This window comes from Jaculus jaculus, chromosome 1, assembly GCF_020740685.1.
Source record: "Jaculus jaculus isolate mJacJac1 chromosome 1, mJacJac1.mat.Y.cur, whole genome shotgun sequence".
Taxonomy (NCBI): domain Eukaryota; kingdom Metazoa; phylum Chordata; class Mammalia; order Rodentia; family Dipodidae; genus Jaculus; species Jaculus jaculus.
Genome location: NC_059102.1, coordinates 200270725 through 200288634, shown reverse-complemented (window position 1 = coordinate 200288634; position 17910 = coordinate 200270725). Strand labels below are relative to the sequence as shown.

Here is a 17910-nt window from a genome sequence, read left to right as displayed (position 1 = left end):
CATGGCCACATGATTTTAGGAAAGGTCAATTGGTACAAATAATAATCACATTTTAAATTCTAACCAGCAAGAATCTTTTGCTAAGTGTCCAAATAAGTTGATCATAACCCAAACTTAGAGGTTGCAATTCTGTCAAGCATATAGCTTGGGAAAACACTCCTATGTACGTCACTAGAATTATTCACCAAGCCAAAATGTTGGCTAATTATGTAAGTGACAAAACAGGTCTTGTCTGAAGTTCCACATCCAAGGCAATAGCATCAGGCACCCCAGTTTTATTGGATACAACAGTTGTTTCTATGACCATTGGAGACTTTGAAGTGCAGCCGCATTTTAGGACGATACTTCTCCAAATACAAAAGTTGCTTGCTGTTGAAAGCACCACGCCACTTTTGTCTTATGAATTGTACTGCATCTTCATATTTCATACCACCTTCAATTAATGCTAGGGCAACAAGCACTGGAGCTCTCCCAAGTCCTGCAACACAATGCACAGCAATATAAAAGCAGGTTCTTCACTAAACTTGATTTTTTACAAAACTTAACCAGTCATCAACAATCTGGTTGGAAGGTGGTGCACCATCATCAAAAGGCCAATCAAGAACATGAATGCCTTCTTTCTCCACAAGAGCAGTGTCGTAAGTTGCTTCACATACTCTTACTATTGTGGTCACTCCATACTTCTTAAATTCCTCTACAAATTTGGTTGGATTGTGAGTAATAAGGAGTCTCATGTTCTTGTATGTGACTTCCACAGGAGCATGGCGGTTCATTTGAGCCATGTTAATTTAGTTTAAAAAACAAAAAGAAGCCGGGCGTGGTGGTGCACGCCTTTAATCCCAGCACTCGGGAGGCAGAGGTAGGAGGATGGCTGTGAGTTCAAGGCCACCCTGAGACTACATAGTGAATTCCAGGTCAGCCTGAACCAGAGTGAGACCCTACCTCAAAAAACAAACAAACAAACAAACAAAAAAACACCCAATAGGGTTATGAGGGAATTAAAAAAAAAATGAATACAGAAATAGAGGGAAAAAAAAAACAAAACTGAAGTCTACTTCAACATACTCCACTTGAACTTCTCAGTGCTTTTGAGTATGGAGCTGAGAGAAATGGGAAATGAAATGAACCTCCTAACAAGAAGCAGCAACTCTTCAATCCAATACTACTGAGGCGACACAAAGTGCACTGAGGTTTATACCCCATCCAGGTGTGAGCTCTTGCTAAAGCTGTGGATCTCACGTCAACACTGCTGTGTCCAGGCTAACCACTCTTATGGGGGCTTCTTGGTAGAGTAGTAATGGATCTCTACAGTTTACTTGTCTGCATAGGGGTCGTGCTGTGCCTGGCAGTAATCTCCACTGCCCTTCAGAAACTCCATAAATGTGTGACCAAGAACACCACAGAACGGAGGAATATGTCTACTCATTGAAAATTGTGGCCTAATCATACAGCCGGTCCGAGGTGGCGGTGGTCCTGGCGAGGCGACGGGGACAACAGACTACCATGCAGTGAGCGGCTCGGCAGGGGAAAGTGGGCCAATAAATTCATTTTTAACATTCCTGAAAGACTGTTCACAGAAAAAAATCAGCAAAATAATGAAATGCATATTTGGTTTATAAAATTATTTATTTATTTATTTGACAAAGAGAGACAGAAGGTATATTGGTGCACAAGGGTTTCTAACTCCAGAGGCATGCAAGCACTACTACATTTTACATCTGGCTTTATCACAAATACTGGGGAATTTAACCCAGGTTGGTAGGCTTTGCAAGCAAGCATGTGCCTTTAATGGAGCCCTTTCCTCAGCCTGAAGAGATAGATTTTTTTAAATATTTATTTTATTTTTTAATTTAAGAAACAGAAACAAAGAGTGGGGGGGGTGGAGGGAAAGAGGATGGGTGTTCCAGCTCCTTCTTCCCCTGTAAACAAACTTCAGACACATGTGCCACCTTGTTCATATGGTTTACATGGGTACTGAGGAATTGAACCTGGGTCATACAGCTTCACAGGAAATGCCTTAACTGCTAAGATATCTCTCTAGCATGAGAGGTTTAATTTGATAAACAGCATTTCAAACAAGATTAGGATGTGATTGACATCAGTTTTTGGATAATTGTTTGTTTTTTTTTCTTTTTTTAAAATGGAGGTATAGTTAGCTTTGGAGGTTTTGCTCCTATACCAAATGATAGTATATTGTAAATCTCTACCATGTTCTTAATTACTTTTGGAGGCAGTTCTTTTCTCAATCTCTTCCTAACTAGATCATCTTTGAGAGCTCCTATTTGGACCCAGGACATAGTTATTGTATGAAGCATAGTGATTCTATCTAAAATTGGTTCCTTTGTGCATTTTAATAATGCACATTTGATGCAAATTATACACTTACATCAATCAAAGTAGTGACATTAATATTTAAAAGTTATTTTCATCATCTGACATGATGCCATCCACTACTAATAATAGCACTCAAAGGTTGAAGCAAAGGATTGCATAGGATACACAGTAAGTTTAAGTCTAGGCCACATATTAAGACCCCATTTCAAATAAAAGCATTCAATTTTTCACATTTTTTGTAATTTTACATTTCCTCTATTTAAAATGCTTTTCCTCTCCTCACAGATCCTTGTACTTCATAGAATTGTTTAAGTGTGAAAATATTACCAAAAATCAACAACATTAATCATACAAATTCTATTTTAAAGCATAATATTCTGAAGATAGATAACTTTTAGACTTCCTGTTAAGTGCAGTTTTAAGCATTAATACATACATGCATGCATGAATAACTGAATAAATAATTAAAGGTTTTTTTTATTTTAATGTAATTTGGAAATTTAAATCTGAGTATATACTGTTAGAAAAGCTTATTTTCAAAATCAAATGTAGCAAAAATGGTCATTCAGAATTCTCAAGATGAGTTACAGGTCTCCAGTGTTAAGTGTCATTTTCCACATGAATAAAGAAAAACTGCCAGGGTGGTGGTACACGCCTTTAAACCCAGCACTCAGGAGGGAGAAGTAGGAGGATCATTGTGAGTTTGAGGCCACCTTGAGACTATATAGTGAAATCCAGGTCAGCCTGGACTAGAGTGAAACCCTGCCTCAGAAAACAAACAAACAAACAAACAAAAAACTAAGAATATATATTGATGTCAGAATTTTTATAACTATTTATCTAGACCATGTATGGATAGGCATTGTTATCTTTTCAGTGGTGTGTTTTTTGTTTTTTTGTTTTTTTTTTTTTTTTTGGTCTAAAAATTGATCCAAAGTCATTTGAAGCAAAAGTTATTTCTGTTATTAAAAAAAAAAAAAAAATCAGAAGCTGGGCATGGTGGCACATACCTTTAATCCCAGCATTTAGGAGGCAGAGGTAGGAGGATAGCTTTGAGTTCAAGGCCACCCTGAGACTCCATAGTGAATCCCAGGTCAGCCTGGGTTAGAGTGAGACCCAACCTTGAAACAACAACAACAAGATCAGATATTGCAAGCCCTTCATTGGTTGATAATAACCAGCGAGTTATCATCCTTGTTTACATTTAGTTATTTCATTATTATTTTCTTCCTCAATTATTCTAATTTTTCCTATGACCTAAAGGGTCTCTGACTGCTTGCTGCAATAACTATTGCTTCACACTTTCTGTTGTTAGGTTGAGGAATATAAAACAATGCTTGTCTTGTTAAAGTAAAACATAAAGGAGTGATAAGAGTTTTCCTTCTGAGGTGGGAAGTTAAGGAAATGATTTAGTAAGTTTTGAAGAAGTTAAGAAGAGTCAAAATATCTTGTTTCCTAGTCCATTAGGTTTTTCTTAATGTCATACTACATTTTTTACATTCTTTCTCACACTCCACACCATATTAAGAGAGGAAACATTGAAATATTGCAAATATACTGATATATGAACAGTCTGTAATTGGAAATTCGACTTTCTTTTGATCAAATGAGGCAACTCTTTAAAATAACACATGTGCTTCCAAGCTATATGAGTCTGCAAGAATAATAAAAAACAATGCTGGTTCTTGTTTCCTGGGGTTACAATGAGACCCCTTTTGTCCCTTAATTTCCCTAATTAGTCTCAATTGTTTTCTCCCTGTAAGTTTGCAGGCCAGGATGGTATCTGTTTTATTGCCATGGGAGGAAAACTTGCTCATAGTGAGCTTTATTAGATACTCCACTCTCTCATTTAGAATCCTATTAAGTTTCCCCTTGGCATTTTCTAAATCAATTAGTTTTAGCCTTACCCTTCTTAATATGCTCCTTTTGGAGGCTCCCTGTTTTAGCCCTTAACTCTGGTGTTCACAGTTGCCATTCTCTTTTCTTTTGGGCAAAGATTTCAATCAATTTTCCCTGCAATACTGCTTTGCTAGCATCCCACAGAGTCATATCTGTGACCTCACTATTATCACTGTCTGCTAAATATTCAGCCCATATGTCTTTGAGCTTTCCCCTAAACTATTGCTGCTGAAGGAAGTAATTATGACTTTATCATTGTAGCACTCCCTTGATGCTTTTCAAGGGAAATAATTCCACACCCAAGCGAATCATTGCAGTGTCCAAAACTAGAATCTTATCAATAGAATAGTAACTTTGCCCTCAGTCTCTACTGGGTATAGAAAAAATAATAATAATAATGGTTTGGGAAAAGGAAGAAGAGTTTAGAGAACAAAATATGAGTTTTGGCCATCAGGGTACTTTTTGTTTATGTTATGACAATCAATGGAAATGTCAATTATATTGTAGGGCTACAAAGAAACAAAATGATGAAATTATAGCACTATGAATTACAATCCTACAGTCTTACATTACAATTTATGTATTTGTTTATACAAATAACATATAAATTACATGCACAGTAAAACCTTAATTCAATAAAATGAATGGGGTAAAAAAGAAACCTAGAAATATCTCTAAATATGATTAGTTGTGAAACATTTTCACTTTCAAGCTAGTGTTTTCCCAAATTCTCTGAAAGATTAAAAAAACACTTGCCCTGAAGTGTTATATTAATATGTGTATTTGGGAATTAAGCAAAACAAAAAATATACTTACCTATGAAGCTACAAGTGTTTAGTCCAATTCTTTGAACTTTATTCTGTTTCTAGGGAATGTGCTATTTTATTTATGTTTATTTTTCTTTTGAAAGTAATGGTTCATCACAGGTTTCAGTAATAAGTACTTAAGGTTAGACTAATACTTGAGACATAAGACTGGAAAAAGTAAAGGAATTTTAGGAAATATTAGCCTCACAATATACATACATATAAATATCCATACATAATAAAACCAGTGATTAATATGACCAGAATAAGAATTATCACTTTGAAAGTATATTTTTAAGTGTGAAGAAATAATGGAGTAGGTGTCATGTTTCCACAGGATTACACCCTTTGAGACATATGCTTGCCAGGTATGCTCTAGAGTGCCCTACGCTGCTCTATCCACTGCCAGCACTGGCAGGGAAGAACACTCTATTCCGTATTCCAATACAGTATATTTTGGATAGTAAAAGAGCATACAACAAAAATCATAACATATTTGTTTCAAAATTTGGATGATGTTCACTTGTAAAAACCCTGCAGTAACAGGTGACCTACATGTATGCATTCCTTTTAGAACCTTCTTCACAAAGAATGTTTCTCTTCATTCACAATTCCCCTATTGCCATTTTATTTATATCATGAAATATTTTTAATATTGTTTTTTAAAATATTTTATTTGTGTGTGTGTGTGTGAGAGAGAGAGAGACTGAAAGGGGTTGAGAGACAGACAGAGAGAGAGACAATGGGCACACTGGGGCCTCCAGCCACTGCAGAAGAACTTCAAACACATTTACCACCTTGTGTATCTGGCTTACATGGGTACTGGGGAATCAAACTTGAGTCCTTAGGCTTCACAGGGAAGCTCCTTAAATGATAAGCTACCTCTTCAGCCCTCATGAAAAATTTGCATCCAGTGAGATTTAATATTCTCACATGATTGTGGTTTCCAGGTCTCATATTAACTGAGAGCAAATTATATCACAGTTATTTTTCATTTTGTTTTTTTCTTTGACTATTGGTTGTCAGATACAGAATGTAAGTCACTGAACTAGCATTTGTGAGAGAAACCAAAATATCTACTCCTGCATCCTTCAAATATTTATTTCAACTGGGCTTGACAAGGTTCTAAAATTTGAATTTTGGAGATATATATGTGTGGATATATATATATATGGAGAGAGAGAGAGAGAGAGGGAGGGAGAGAGGGAGATACAAAGTGTTTGTAACTTAAGAAAAATAAATCAGTATTCTTGTTCTATAGTATACACCAAATATTCTTGTTTCATATATTTTCTCCTACTTTTTGAAGGCATGATGAGAGGGATAAATTAGGCACTTATTAGCTTTGTTTTATATTGAATCAGAACTGTTAGGGAAATGATATAAGGGCACATTGAATTCTAAGTTCTAGAGATGAAATGGAAACCTACAGAAATTTTACTTTTGCTATAGTATTTTCACATGTGCTACAAAACAATTTATATAAGTTTAGAGTCAGTGTTTAGTCAGTATGAATTTAATAAAAATATGCTACAAAGGCACATTTGGATATTGAAATTATTGTATTACAATGTTTACAAAAACTTTCTAAAATTCCCCATTAAAGTACTTTATAGATTTCATGTGATTTTTTCAGAATCCATGCCATCTTACGTACATGATGGTTACACCCATATTTTGATAGAGAAACCTATATTTACACATTAAGAAGTTTCTACAATGGCATGTATCTATCATTCTAATCCTCCTAGTACCCCTCTATACTTCTCATTCTCAGCAATTGTAGTTTATTCTTTTTGTTTATTTTGATTAGAGCTTCAAAATATATAAAAGACAAATTTGCAGAGGTGCCAATATAGTTAAATTTACCACCTATATAGAAAAATAAATTCATAAAATTGTGTGAATAAAACAGCATATTTAAATAAAGATAGATATGTAAATTATAAGATTAAAAGTTACAAAAATACAGAGAAAGTTAAGAAAAAAGCAATGTTTTATGTCAGTGGTTCTGATAGGTTGGTCCTCAAACCAGAATTATTTATGAAGATGTATTTGCAATATATGCTTAAACCCATTCAGGAGCTGAAAGCAAGGACTGATAGTTTTAGAATCACTTGACTCTGATAGCAAAAGCATACTCAGTGTACAATTGGGATTTTATGATTAGAAGTAAATCCGCTGGGTGCGTCTACAATAACAGTCATTTAACAATTTTTTCCAAATACCAATTAATACATTGCTAACCTTATCTAGGCATTTTTATAATTAAAAAATCAACTGGCCACCTTGTAATAGAAAAATGTGAATTATTTAAAGGACATGTATTAATTTTTATTATCTGTATGATAATATGGAACTCAATTATATACAGCTATCAGTGGATGCTAAGATCATGTGTAGGTACCTGAGAATGTGCAAAATGCAGAAAAAGCATAGTATTCTTACAAGCTAACAACCAAGTTTAGTTTAACACTAGTATCAGAATTGAGCTGTGGACAAGCTATTTTTACTGTTAGCAGGGATGAAGACGCCTTTGTCATTTACTGGCGAAGTTCTAATTTTTAAACTGAATTTTAGACACACAGGTTCATAACAGAGAAAGATGCTCATGTACTATATATAATATTATAATTGTTTAAAATAGTTCATAATAACATTGAAATCTGATATTAAGAATACAAGTAGGCTGGGCGTGGTGGCGCACACCTTTAATCACAGCACTTGGGAGGCAGAGGTAGGAAGATCACCATGAGTTCGAGGCCACCCTGAGACTACATAGTGAATTCCAGGTCAGCTTGAGCTAGAATGAGACCCTACCTAAAAACCAAAAAAAAGAAAAAAAAAAAAAAAAGAATACAAGAGGACTCTCCAAAAATCTTATCAGGAAGATGCTGTCATAAACATGCCTTTAGATTTTTGAATGTACAAGGGCATTATAGAGTTCTGGATTTAAATTTATTTATTTATTTATTTATTATTTTTTTCAAAGAATGGGCTCGTTTTAATCATTGTAATAACCAAGTCAAAAATATTATCTTTTAAATTAAAACATCTTAATGACTGAGGTAGATGGTGATGTTATCAGATACTTAGTTAGGTTTACCATATCACACTGGTGCACCTGGTAGAATGAAAAGCACTAATTCCAAATGATCTTCCTTAAAGTTCAGATAAATAATTAGGAATGCTTCCAATTCCAAGGTCTAAGCATGATTTCCAGGGGCTCACTTTTGTATTTTTGGCTGAACTCAGCAGCTGATGAAAAGAGCCACATGAATGAGACAGCAACTGAAACAACTGTCCTGTGAAAGTGGTCGCTGTCTACTTGCTATGTCCATCGGGATTCATTCTCCTGTTCAAGATGTGGATTCCTGATGGCTTCCTAGCATTTAACTAATTCTTTGCTGGCTGAAGGGGCTGCAACTGTTATTCCACACATAAACTGATCTTTGTCATAAATCACTTTAACAATGAGAGAGCAGCTAGGACATGTTGCCTCGTCTTCCCCATTCTCCAAATCTTCCTTGGTGATGGAGAAGTTGTCACCACACGGGCAGGGGTAGAAATACATCTCCGAGTCCTCATCATAGTGGAAGTCCTAGATCTCCACCTCGTTGTGGAATACCGCATGGTCAGGGGGACGAGGGGGATCGTACAGGCCTGCGTCTCAAGATCTAACTACGTGCTTGTCGGTTTGGAGCCGCCATCGTGACCCACCTGGAAGCACGAACCTATTTATTTATTTTTGAGGTAGGGTTTCACACTAGCTTAGGCTGACCTGGAACTCACTATGTAGTCTCAGGGTGGCCTCTAACTCATAGTGATCCTCCTACCTCTGCCTCCTGAGTGCTGGGATTGAAGGCATGAGCCATCACGCCCGGATCTAAATTGATTGTTTTTAATAAAAATGAAGATTCAGGGCTGGAGAGATGGCTTAGTGGTTAAGTCGTGTGCTTGTGAAGCCTAAGGACTCATGTTTGTTGCTCCACATCCCATAAGACAGATGCACAAAGGTAAGGCAAGCACATGGGTGCAATGCCCACTAGGTAGCGCAAGCATCAGGAGACCCTGGTACACCAATTTTCTCTCTCTCTAAAATAAAAATAAATAAATGAGGGTTCGTTTTTTTTTTTTTGCTTATTGATATTTGTATGAATACACTATTCAAAAGATGGTGCAATTTATTTTTGGAGATTGGGTAGTGTTTCTGCCAATGGAGGTAGGGAGGAAAGGTACTTCAGAAAAGATTTTCTAGAAACTATCAAGGTGCATATTGTGCAATGTCAAATACACAAGAAATATTACTAGATGTTAAGAATGAAAGAGCCCAAACAATTAAAATTGCAAAGATGTTGCTTACTATTAAAAATGGTATTTAACTAGGTAAAAGTGGTGGAGAATTTTACTGAAGAGAAAACTTGATGTGAAAACATAGTTTACTCCAGGGGGCCCATTCTTTAATGAGCATTAAGCCAGAACAACATAGGCGCACTGTGCTGGCACAGAGAACTACAGGGACCCTTGGGCATGTATCTGTATCTGGAAGCAGGAGCAAAAACAGAAAACATGAAAATGTAAACAAAACAAAACAAAAACAAAAAGACAGAGGTAAGGCAACTGAAATAAATTGTATTTGGAAATATAAGGATGAGTGATAGCTGTACTCTCTGACTCCTAAATAAAAATATACAATTAAATGAACAAAAATAAATAAATAAATAAATAAGTAATTCCCATTCACAGATCCCTGATGACAATTCATGGCTTGTTTTGTTTCAAAACTATGTTGATATATGTTAAATAAAATTTATTAATAAAATATAAATCTATGTGATAAGAATAATCATTTTCATTCTTTTCAGAACATGTATGAAATGTATTTTTCTGTTGCCTTATAGGAAACAAGAATTAACCTGAGATCTTAAAGTGAATAGACTAGAATTATGCTTGTAACCACTCATGATAAGAACATGTTTAATCTTCAAAAACAAACTACAAACTTGTTTTAATTATGGCTCTGAATTGTGAATAGTAAGTCTTCATTATTGTGATATCAGATAGCTCTTTGCTGGTAATTAAGGACATATATGTGGCTATTAACACCAGAAATTCTACTGTGCAAAGGAGAAAGGGAGGAATTGTTCCCCTCTCAGCAACCAGAACATGTAATAGAAATGCCAATTGAATATCTCATAATTGCACATTTAAAACAATTGAATCTAGTGTTAAGCAAAAGAAACTTGATTTGAGCAGTACTAATGATTACAAAAGTTTATTTGGGGGAAGTATCCTAATTACAGTGGTTTGGTAATCTGACAAAAACCATATGAGCTCACTAAAGTTCTTTAGAACCATCACCTGACTTATGACACTTAAAATATTTTATGTACATGCAATATCCATCATACATATATATGCCCTATGTATCCAATTCCAAGATATTTCCATGAATTTTATCTATTGCTTTATCGCTCAGTCATTGTTATTGGAACAGTAGTTGTCAATAGTATTTTTTCTTATCTTTTTTATTTATTAGTCCCTGCTTGCTTCTCCTGCATACAGTAAAACAAACCTCAAAAGGCACAAATCCATTTACTAGTTATCTTAAGGATGAGTACAGGTGGTGTCCATAGGCAGTCAGTAGGTATAAGTAGTGAACATGCATCTAGAAAAAGCTGCCCCAATGACACAGGACTAGAAATAAGTGGAAAGGAAAGGTTTGGCTGAAGCATAGCATTTACAGGAAGAGAAAACCCCATGAAGAGCATTTGTAGATTAGACAAGAAGGGAAAAAACAATGCCACTAGAATGGAAACAGTGACAAACACTAATTTACCTTGGAAGAAAATGAATAGATGAACCTGTTTGAGCTATTTGCTTTAGAAACATTGTCTTCTGGAAAATGTGATGGATGGATAGGTGTTGCAGTTACAAAACATCTGGCAGTTTATGAGAGGGAGGGGTTAATTTCAGCTTATGATTTAGAGGGGAAGATTCATCATGGCAGAGGAAGCATGACAGAGCAGAGGTTGGGTACCACATCTTGTCACAACAACCGAAGGTAGCAGCAATATTGAGCTAGATAGTGTTACTGGAATAATAAACCTCAAGATCTAACCGAGTGAAAACACCTCCTCCAGCTAGACCCTAAATCTCAAAGGCTCTACCCGATGGGGATTAATTATCAGGCTCCATCAGGAATACAAGGCTATAAGGGGACATTACAAAGTCAAACCACCATAACAATGGACCAAACTCAACCTGAAAAAAAAAAACTATACGATAAGCATATCGAGTTCCAATGTGTAGCTCAGGAGAGAGGGTTCATGAAAGAAAATGCTATATATATTTTTTGTATTTTTTTATAAGAGAATGAAAGGAAACAGAAAGAGAAAGAGAGAGAGAGAAGTGGCACAGCAGGGCCTCCCTCCAAACATTACACTCAAACTCCAGACACCTGTGCCATCTTGGGCACATGTGTGACCTTGCATGCTTATGTCACCTTGTACAGCTGGTCTATGTGGGACCTGGAGAGTTGAACATGGGTCCTTAGGCTTTGCAAGCAAGTGCCTTTATCACTAAGCCATCTCTTCAGCCTGAGAATGCAAATATTTTAATTGTAGGCTATTATATGGCCATAGCTCTAGCATTTGATTTACCCCCTAAGTATTTATACAAAATCTTAATGTAATAAGGAAAACAAAACTAGTAACTGAACTAATGAGAAATTGCTAATTAACCTGCCATCAGAAGTCTCCACAAGATGAATAATAGAATTCTACACATACTTTGTTTTCACAGACAGGTCAGTTTCACAAGATCTCACTAATGTGCATCTGTGTAACACTCCTGCATCCAGTTCATGAATGATACTCTGTTCACATAAACTCTGGTAAACATATTTAGTCTAAAGATTTTTTTTAACAAATATTACAGATAAAAGGTGAATATTATTAGTACAAGGAAGAACAAAGAACACATGAGCTTGTACTCTGACTTCTGCATGCACACATACTACACAGTATACACCACCTAAACACACATGTGCATGTGGAAACACATGAATATTCTCCCACATGTACCTGCATTCATGCAAAAACTTCTTGCATGTACATTCCCATTTGGTGTTTCCATGGATATTATTGTCTGCCTTCAAAGTTTCCTCTCTATCTCCGCTTTCCATTCACACATGAAATACTATACAAACATTGATAAACTAATATAAGACATCTGATTTTTATTACTAATACAAATTATTTTTAAGTTATTTTCACACATTTTTCTTCGTGGCTATCACTGTAAACTCTGGAGCCACTGGAGTCTTTCACATAGCAAATTCTTAGTAAAAATATTAAATGAACACATAAACTTTTGTTGTTGCTGCTGCTGTTGTTTTTAAGACAAGGACTCAGTCTATAGCCCAGGTTGGTTTCAGACTCATGGTGCTCCTCCTAGCTCAGCTACCTGAGTACAGTGTACGCTTTGAATTTTAAAATGACAGGTAGAATAATTTATCCTGCGACATTTAGAAAGTCTAGAGAAACAATACATGTCTATGCCCTGGATTATTTACTTGCTTTTTCACCGTCCATGTCAGACAGGTAGGTGTGAGATTTGGGTATGAACATTTCCTATTCAGGTCCTTGGACTCCTATGTCATTTCCCCTCAAGGAAATAGATACCGAAAAACAAAAGACAAAGGAAAAAAAAAACATACATATATTTTTAATCTAATAGTCACAGTAACTTCTTGCTCCTCTGATCTCACTTCTTCATATATTTGTGTAACAGTTGGTTAACATTCCCCATACACTGAGCTCTTGCTTCATCTTTTCCAAGTCATATAGTTTGTGACTAAGGTTGTAGTTATTATGCATATATATTAGAAAAAAGTCTATGAAGTTTTATTATCATGCAAAAAATTAGACTTTAAGCACAACACTTAGACATGTATACATTTATCCAAAACTTTAAAAAAGTATTTTTTTAAACAGCTTTGGAGAAAAGAAGAAATTGGGAAGAATAATCTTAAAACATTTATCACTATCTAAAAAATTAATAGTCAGTGATATTTTGACAAGGATGTTTGGCACTCTGTAATATGGGCATCTAATGCTGTATCTGAATAGGGTTGAAGAACCAATTATAGTTGTCACGAGGAAATGTGCTCTAGAGTACCATAATAGACAGCATCCCTCCCCAGTGAATTAGATACAGAGGTATAATCACTGAAGCAAAGTTTATCATGGTCATCTATCAGCTGTGCAAACAACTAAGTCTTATCCAATCCTCTGCCAGCCCAGTGGACTTACTATTTAAACATCACACCAATCCAGTACATTAGAAAATGTCAATCTCTATCTAGTTACCTGACCAAGAGAATGAGGTTTGAAACTAACATAGATAACATGGTTGGGAATAGCACAATCAATGTGTTCATTATTATTACTGGGGAAATATGCCATCAGCATAATATTATGGCTATCAGATTACCTATGATCAACTGAGAATGAATTAATAGTAAATCATCCAAAGAATTTGTTAAGGTTGAAAGCATGAGGACTTAAATGCTGCTGTTTCCAATAGACATGATACACAGTTAAAATGTCACAAACAAACAAAAAATGTCTGTGCTTGAGAAATTTAGATATTATTTCTATGAGATTTTTACTTTATTAGTTGTGAGACAAAAATAGTTAGAACACACAGTTTTAATCCTATGATAATTCTATTCAAATATTTAGATCACCTGTTTCTTTAGTGGAGTTACTTCCTCAGCATTTGAGTTGATACTTGCTAGGCCACTTATGCTGGGATATATCTTAGGCACAAAATGAAAAAGTTTATGTTTTGTTTTTAGTACCTAACCTTGAAATTATTAGGTACAAAACTTGAAAAATCATTTTCAAGTAAATTTACTTATTTATTTATTTTCAGTCAAGTTTTAAACATCACTATTTTATATAACATTACAGATGTGCCTATTCAGAAGATGTTATCTGATGTAATGTTGTGAAGTCAAGTGTTAAAGTCAGGGCAATCACCTATATCACTGAACAGTTTAGCAAATCCATTAGTGCAGTGGCTTATATAGTGATGCCATATAGGTTCTTTCTTCATAAGTTATAATTTACTCTGCCACCCTTCACCTCTCACTGAAGAGGATCATAATAATGAGTTAAAAAAACACATTTATTATTTGGTATAAAGCTTATTCACTCTTTTAGGTTAAACAGTTATTCCCAGGCTTCAAAGAGTGATAAATCTCTTTCATATTCAAATTGCAAAGCCTTTATTCATAAAACAGTTTTATCAGTCAGAAACATGAGTGGTAAGATATATTAGCTTAAGCTAATGGTACAAGGTACCATAAACTGGGTGGTTTACAAACAAATTCATTTTTCCCTGTTCTGGAGTCTGAGAATCTAAAGTCACAGTAGTGGGCTGGCCAGGATTGCATGAAGAGTTTCCGGGTTGCGCATGCTTGTTTCTCATCATCTCTGTTGGAATGAGAACTACCTCTAAGAATCTTCTTATATGAGACAAGCAATCACATTCAGAAATGGTCCACCCTCATAACTAAATACCACTCACAGCTCCCACCTAGAATATTATTTCACTGGGGTTAGTATTTTATGATATGAGCTTTGGTATGGGAGAATAATAAACATTCAATCCACTGCAGATGAGGAAATTTGAGAGTATATGTATCCAAGTTAAAGTTCAAGAGACAGAGGTACTCAATACCAGCAAATAGCTACAAAATAGAGGGGGAAGAGCAATATTTGAAAGCAGAATATCAGAAACTTGGGGAGGAACATGGAGTTTTGATAAGTAATTTATTACTTTATTTCTTATGCCACTGATAATATTTTGAAGTCCTTATTTTTAAAAACTATATATTACACTTACATATCTCCATTGTGGCCTTGGTTTGAGAGGGTAGCAAGAGATTTTCGATGAAGAATGCATGTAAAGTTAAAAGGAGGGAACTTATTTGAAAGTTTGCTTAAACAGATTATCAATAAAAATCTGGAAATGTGAAGTAGATTATCTTTATTGTCTTAGCATTTTATAAGCATTTTATTTCCTTTGTTAAGTGAAGAAGTAAATTTGAATGCACATGAAGGGATGCCTAAAGCTATGATAATAATGTTATACAAGACGAAATTTAAATATTTTAATTTAGTCATACCTGGCTTGCAGTAGCCTTAATGTTAGGTACTGACACCCAACAAATACCTTATCTTTTCAATATTTTTAATATCCTTTGCTTTATCACCCGAAACCAGTCAAAATCTCTTTACAGTTACCATCATTCATCACTTAAGAAAAATCTGATAAATATAATTTACCCAGTGGCTGACATCACTAAACAGCACCACAGAAAATAGTGATAACTGAATTGGATAATACATCTCAAGTAATGATTCTCAAATATGAGAATGTCTGTCATCTAGGAAAAAGTGGAGACAGATGACAAAAAAAAAAAAAAACACAAAAATCCCATTGATTACTCTGTAATTTATGTCTAGACCCAGGACTAGTCTAACTTCAGTATATATTTTCAAGCTTTTTGATTGATCACATGGTGAACGTTTTATAGGCAAGAATATCTTGGCAGTAACATGCTAAATATTATTACCAATATGATGCCATTTCAAATTTTTATTTACTATGCAATGCATATTCAAAATTCCATACTTTACTTAGGGTATAGATATAATTATGTTTGTGTAAGATGTGTCTGACTGATACTTAATGACTTATGTGGGGAGTTCATCCATAATTTTACATACAGGATTAACTGAATAGATTATTTTAACCTTTATATATTTAAGCAGCTTTGAAATACAGGGTTTTTTTTTTTTCTTTTTTGCAACTAAAGAGGTCTTTCTGCAGAAACCAGTATTGTCAGCAAATAACATCACATTCTTGCCAGAGAAGGGATTATAGAGAGGTGTAGAATTCATTTTACTGAAGGGTATGAGCTGATTTGCTTTATCTGGAATCAGGGTTTACAGTTCTACAGGTGAGTATGTCTGACAACATGTACAATATTTTCACCCATATCACTGGAAACCAAAATATCTTTACTAAGACCTGCACTAATAGATAACCTTTACCCACTGCATTATATTAATTAAACAATTTAGTGGGTACCCTGCTCTCATAGTGAGGCTTTCAGGGTCAGTGAAGCCGACACAAAGCATTTCATTACATACACATATTTCAGTAAGCCTGGAGTAATTGATGACCTTTACAGTATTCAACTCAGCCAAAACAGTAAATTGTTGCAGAATATATTTCTCAGTGAGCACACCAAACTGTCTATAAAATAAACTCATCATCACTGTTAGTTCTTTGTGAATAAATATAGCATTTAGATGAAGATAATTTTTAAAAATAATAGGATGAACTGCTTTGAAGTAAATATTGATTCTATTTACTGGCACTAAATGAGCATTTTTCCTAATGAACAACTTATCAAAACATGTAAAGCAGCTGAAAGTGGCATTACTGATTAGGTTAAGCTTTACTTAAAGTACTTGGTTTAATTACAGTGATTAAGCTGCCTACTGAGGATTCAATTTTTAATGACTTAATTTAATGTGCTGTCCATTAAAATGTCACTTTGCAAAGTTTTGTCATTATCCTGTTATCAACTCATTGTGCACCCACCCAAAGATAAACATCATCTCACAAAACAGCTACAGAAGCAAGTATGAATTGTAGCCTAAAATTGTTGTGCAATTCCATTTTCCCCTTATGAGATGTATTTCTGAGTTTGAGGCTGAATTTTAGGGTGATGTGAAGATAAAAGTGAAAATATAATCACAGCACACTTCATTTCTTTCAAAGTTTCATTACCATCAGTCCCTAAAACCCAGGGCTTATGGCAGTGGTTCACTGGAATCCTGTCATATTGGCTCCCAGGGATGACTTATAAAAGTGAAAAATAGGGAACAAATTGATACCCTGTAATATTCCATTGAGGTATTCTTATACCAGGGAACACAAGAAATACTACAAATTAGGGCTCTCCTCAAAAGTGGATATGAAACTTTCACCAAGTCACTACATCTTTCAGCTGACCAGTAGTAACCAAAGTAAATGTCTTTAAATCCCTTTTGTAATTTTTATAGACTGAATTATACCTGCCTCTCATAAGTCACATGTTGAAGCTCTGGTTCCCAATATAACTATGTTGGGAGAGAGGCCTTTAAAGAAGTAATTATGTTTAAGTTAGCTTGGTAGGAGGGAGACAGTGAATAAGCCAAGGAGGTATATGCACAGAATAATGGATATACAAGGATACAACGAATAGAAGAAATGTCAGGGAAAATCAAGTATGTCACCACCTTGGCTGTGGACTCCCAGCCATCTGAACTGTGACAAAAGTGCATCTGGGTTTTGGGTTAATTATTGCACATTCTTATGCCATGACTGGAAATGTAATTCTACCCACAGTATTCAAGGCTATGAGGAATACCATTGCACAAGTCGTAGCCATGCTGCCTTGTGTTAACAGATGACATACATGGGCATTATATATGGAAAATGTCTGTTTGGATCCATGTATCTGTGACTTTTGCTTACTGTCTTCCATTTGTCCCTGGTCCCTTACATCCTCATATTTTGTTCATCTTATTTTCATTTTATTCTATACCATGTTTAAGAAAAAGGATAAACTTTAGATACAGCATCCCTGTCTGAAAGAGATAATTTTCAGCAAATTGCTTACCCTGCAAATTAGGGGAATGTAAATATCTGAAATGTGGCAGTTAGGTGAGAAGGAAATGAGAGGCATATATGATGTGAAATACCCCTGGCTCACAGAGATAAACAATTGAAAGGACAAAATACT

The 17910-nt window shown here is 35.1% G+C and overlaps 2 pseudogenes; both read right to left on the bottom strand.

Moving 5' to 3' along the window:
- Positions 1-220: 220 nt before the first annotated feature.
- Positions 221-782, bottom strand: LOC101606569 (annotated as a pseudogene).
- Positions 783-8424: 7642 nt separating this feature from the next.
- Positions 8425-17910, bottom strand: part of LOC101606181 — a 53827-nt pseudogene continuing 44341 nt past the window's right edge.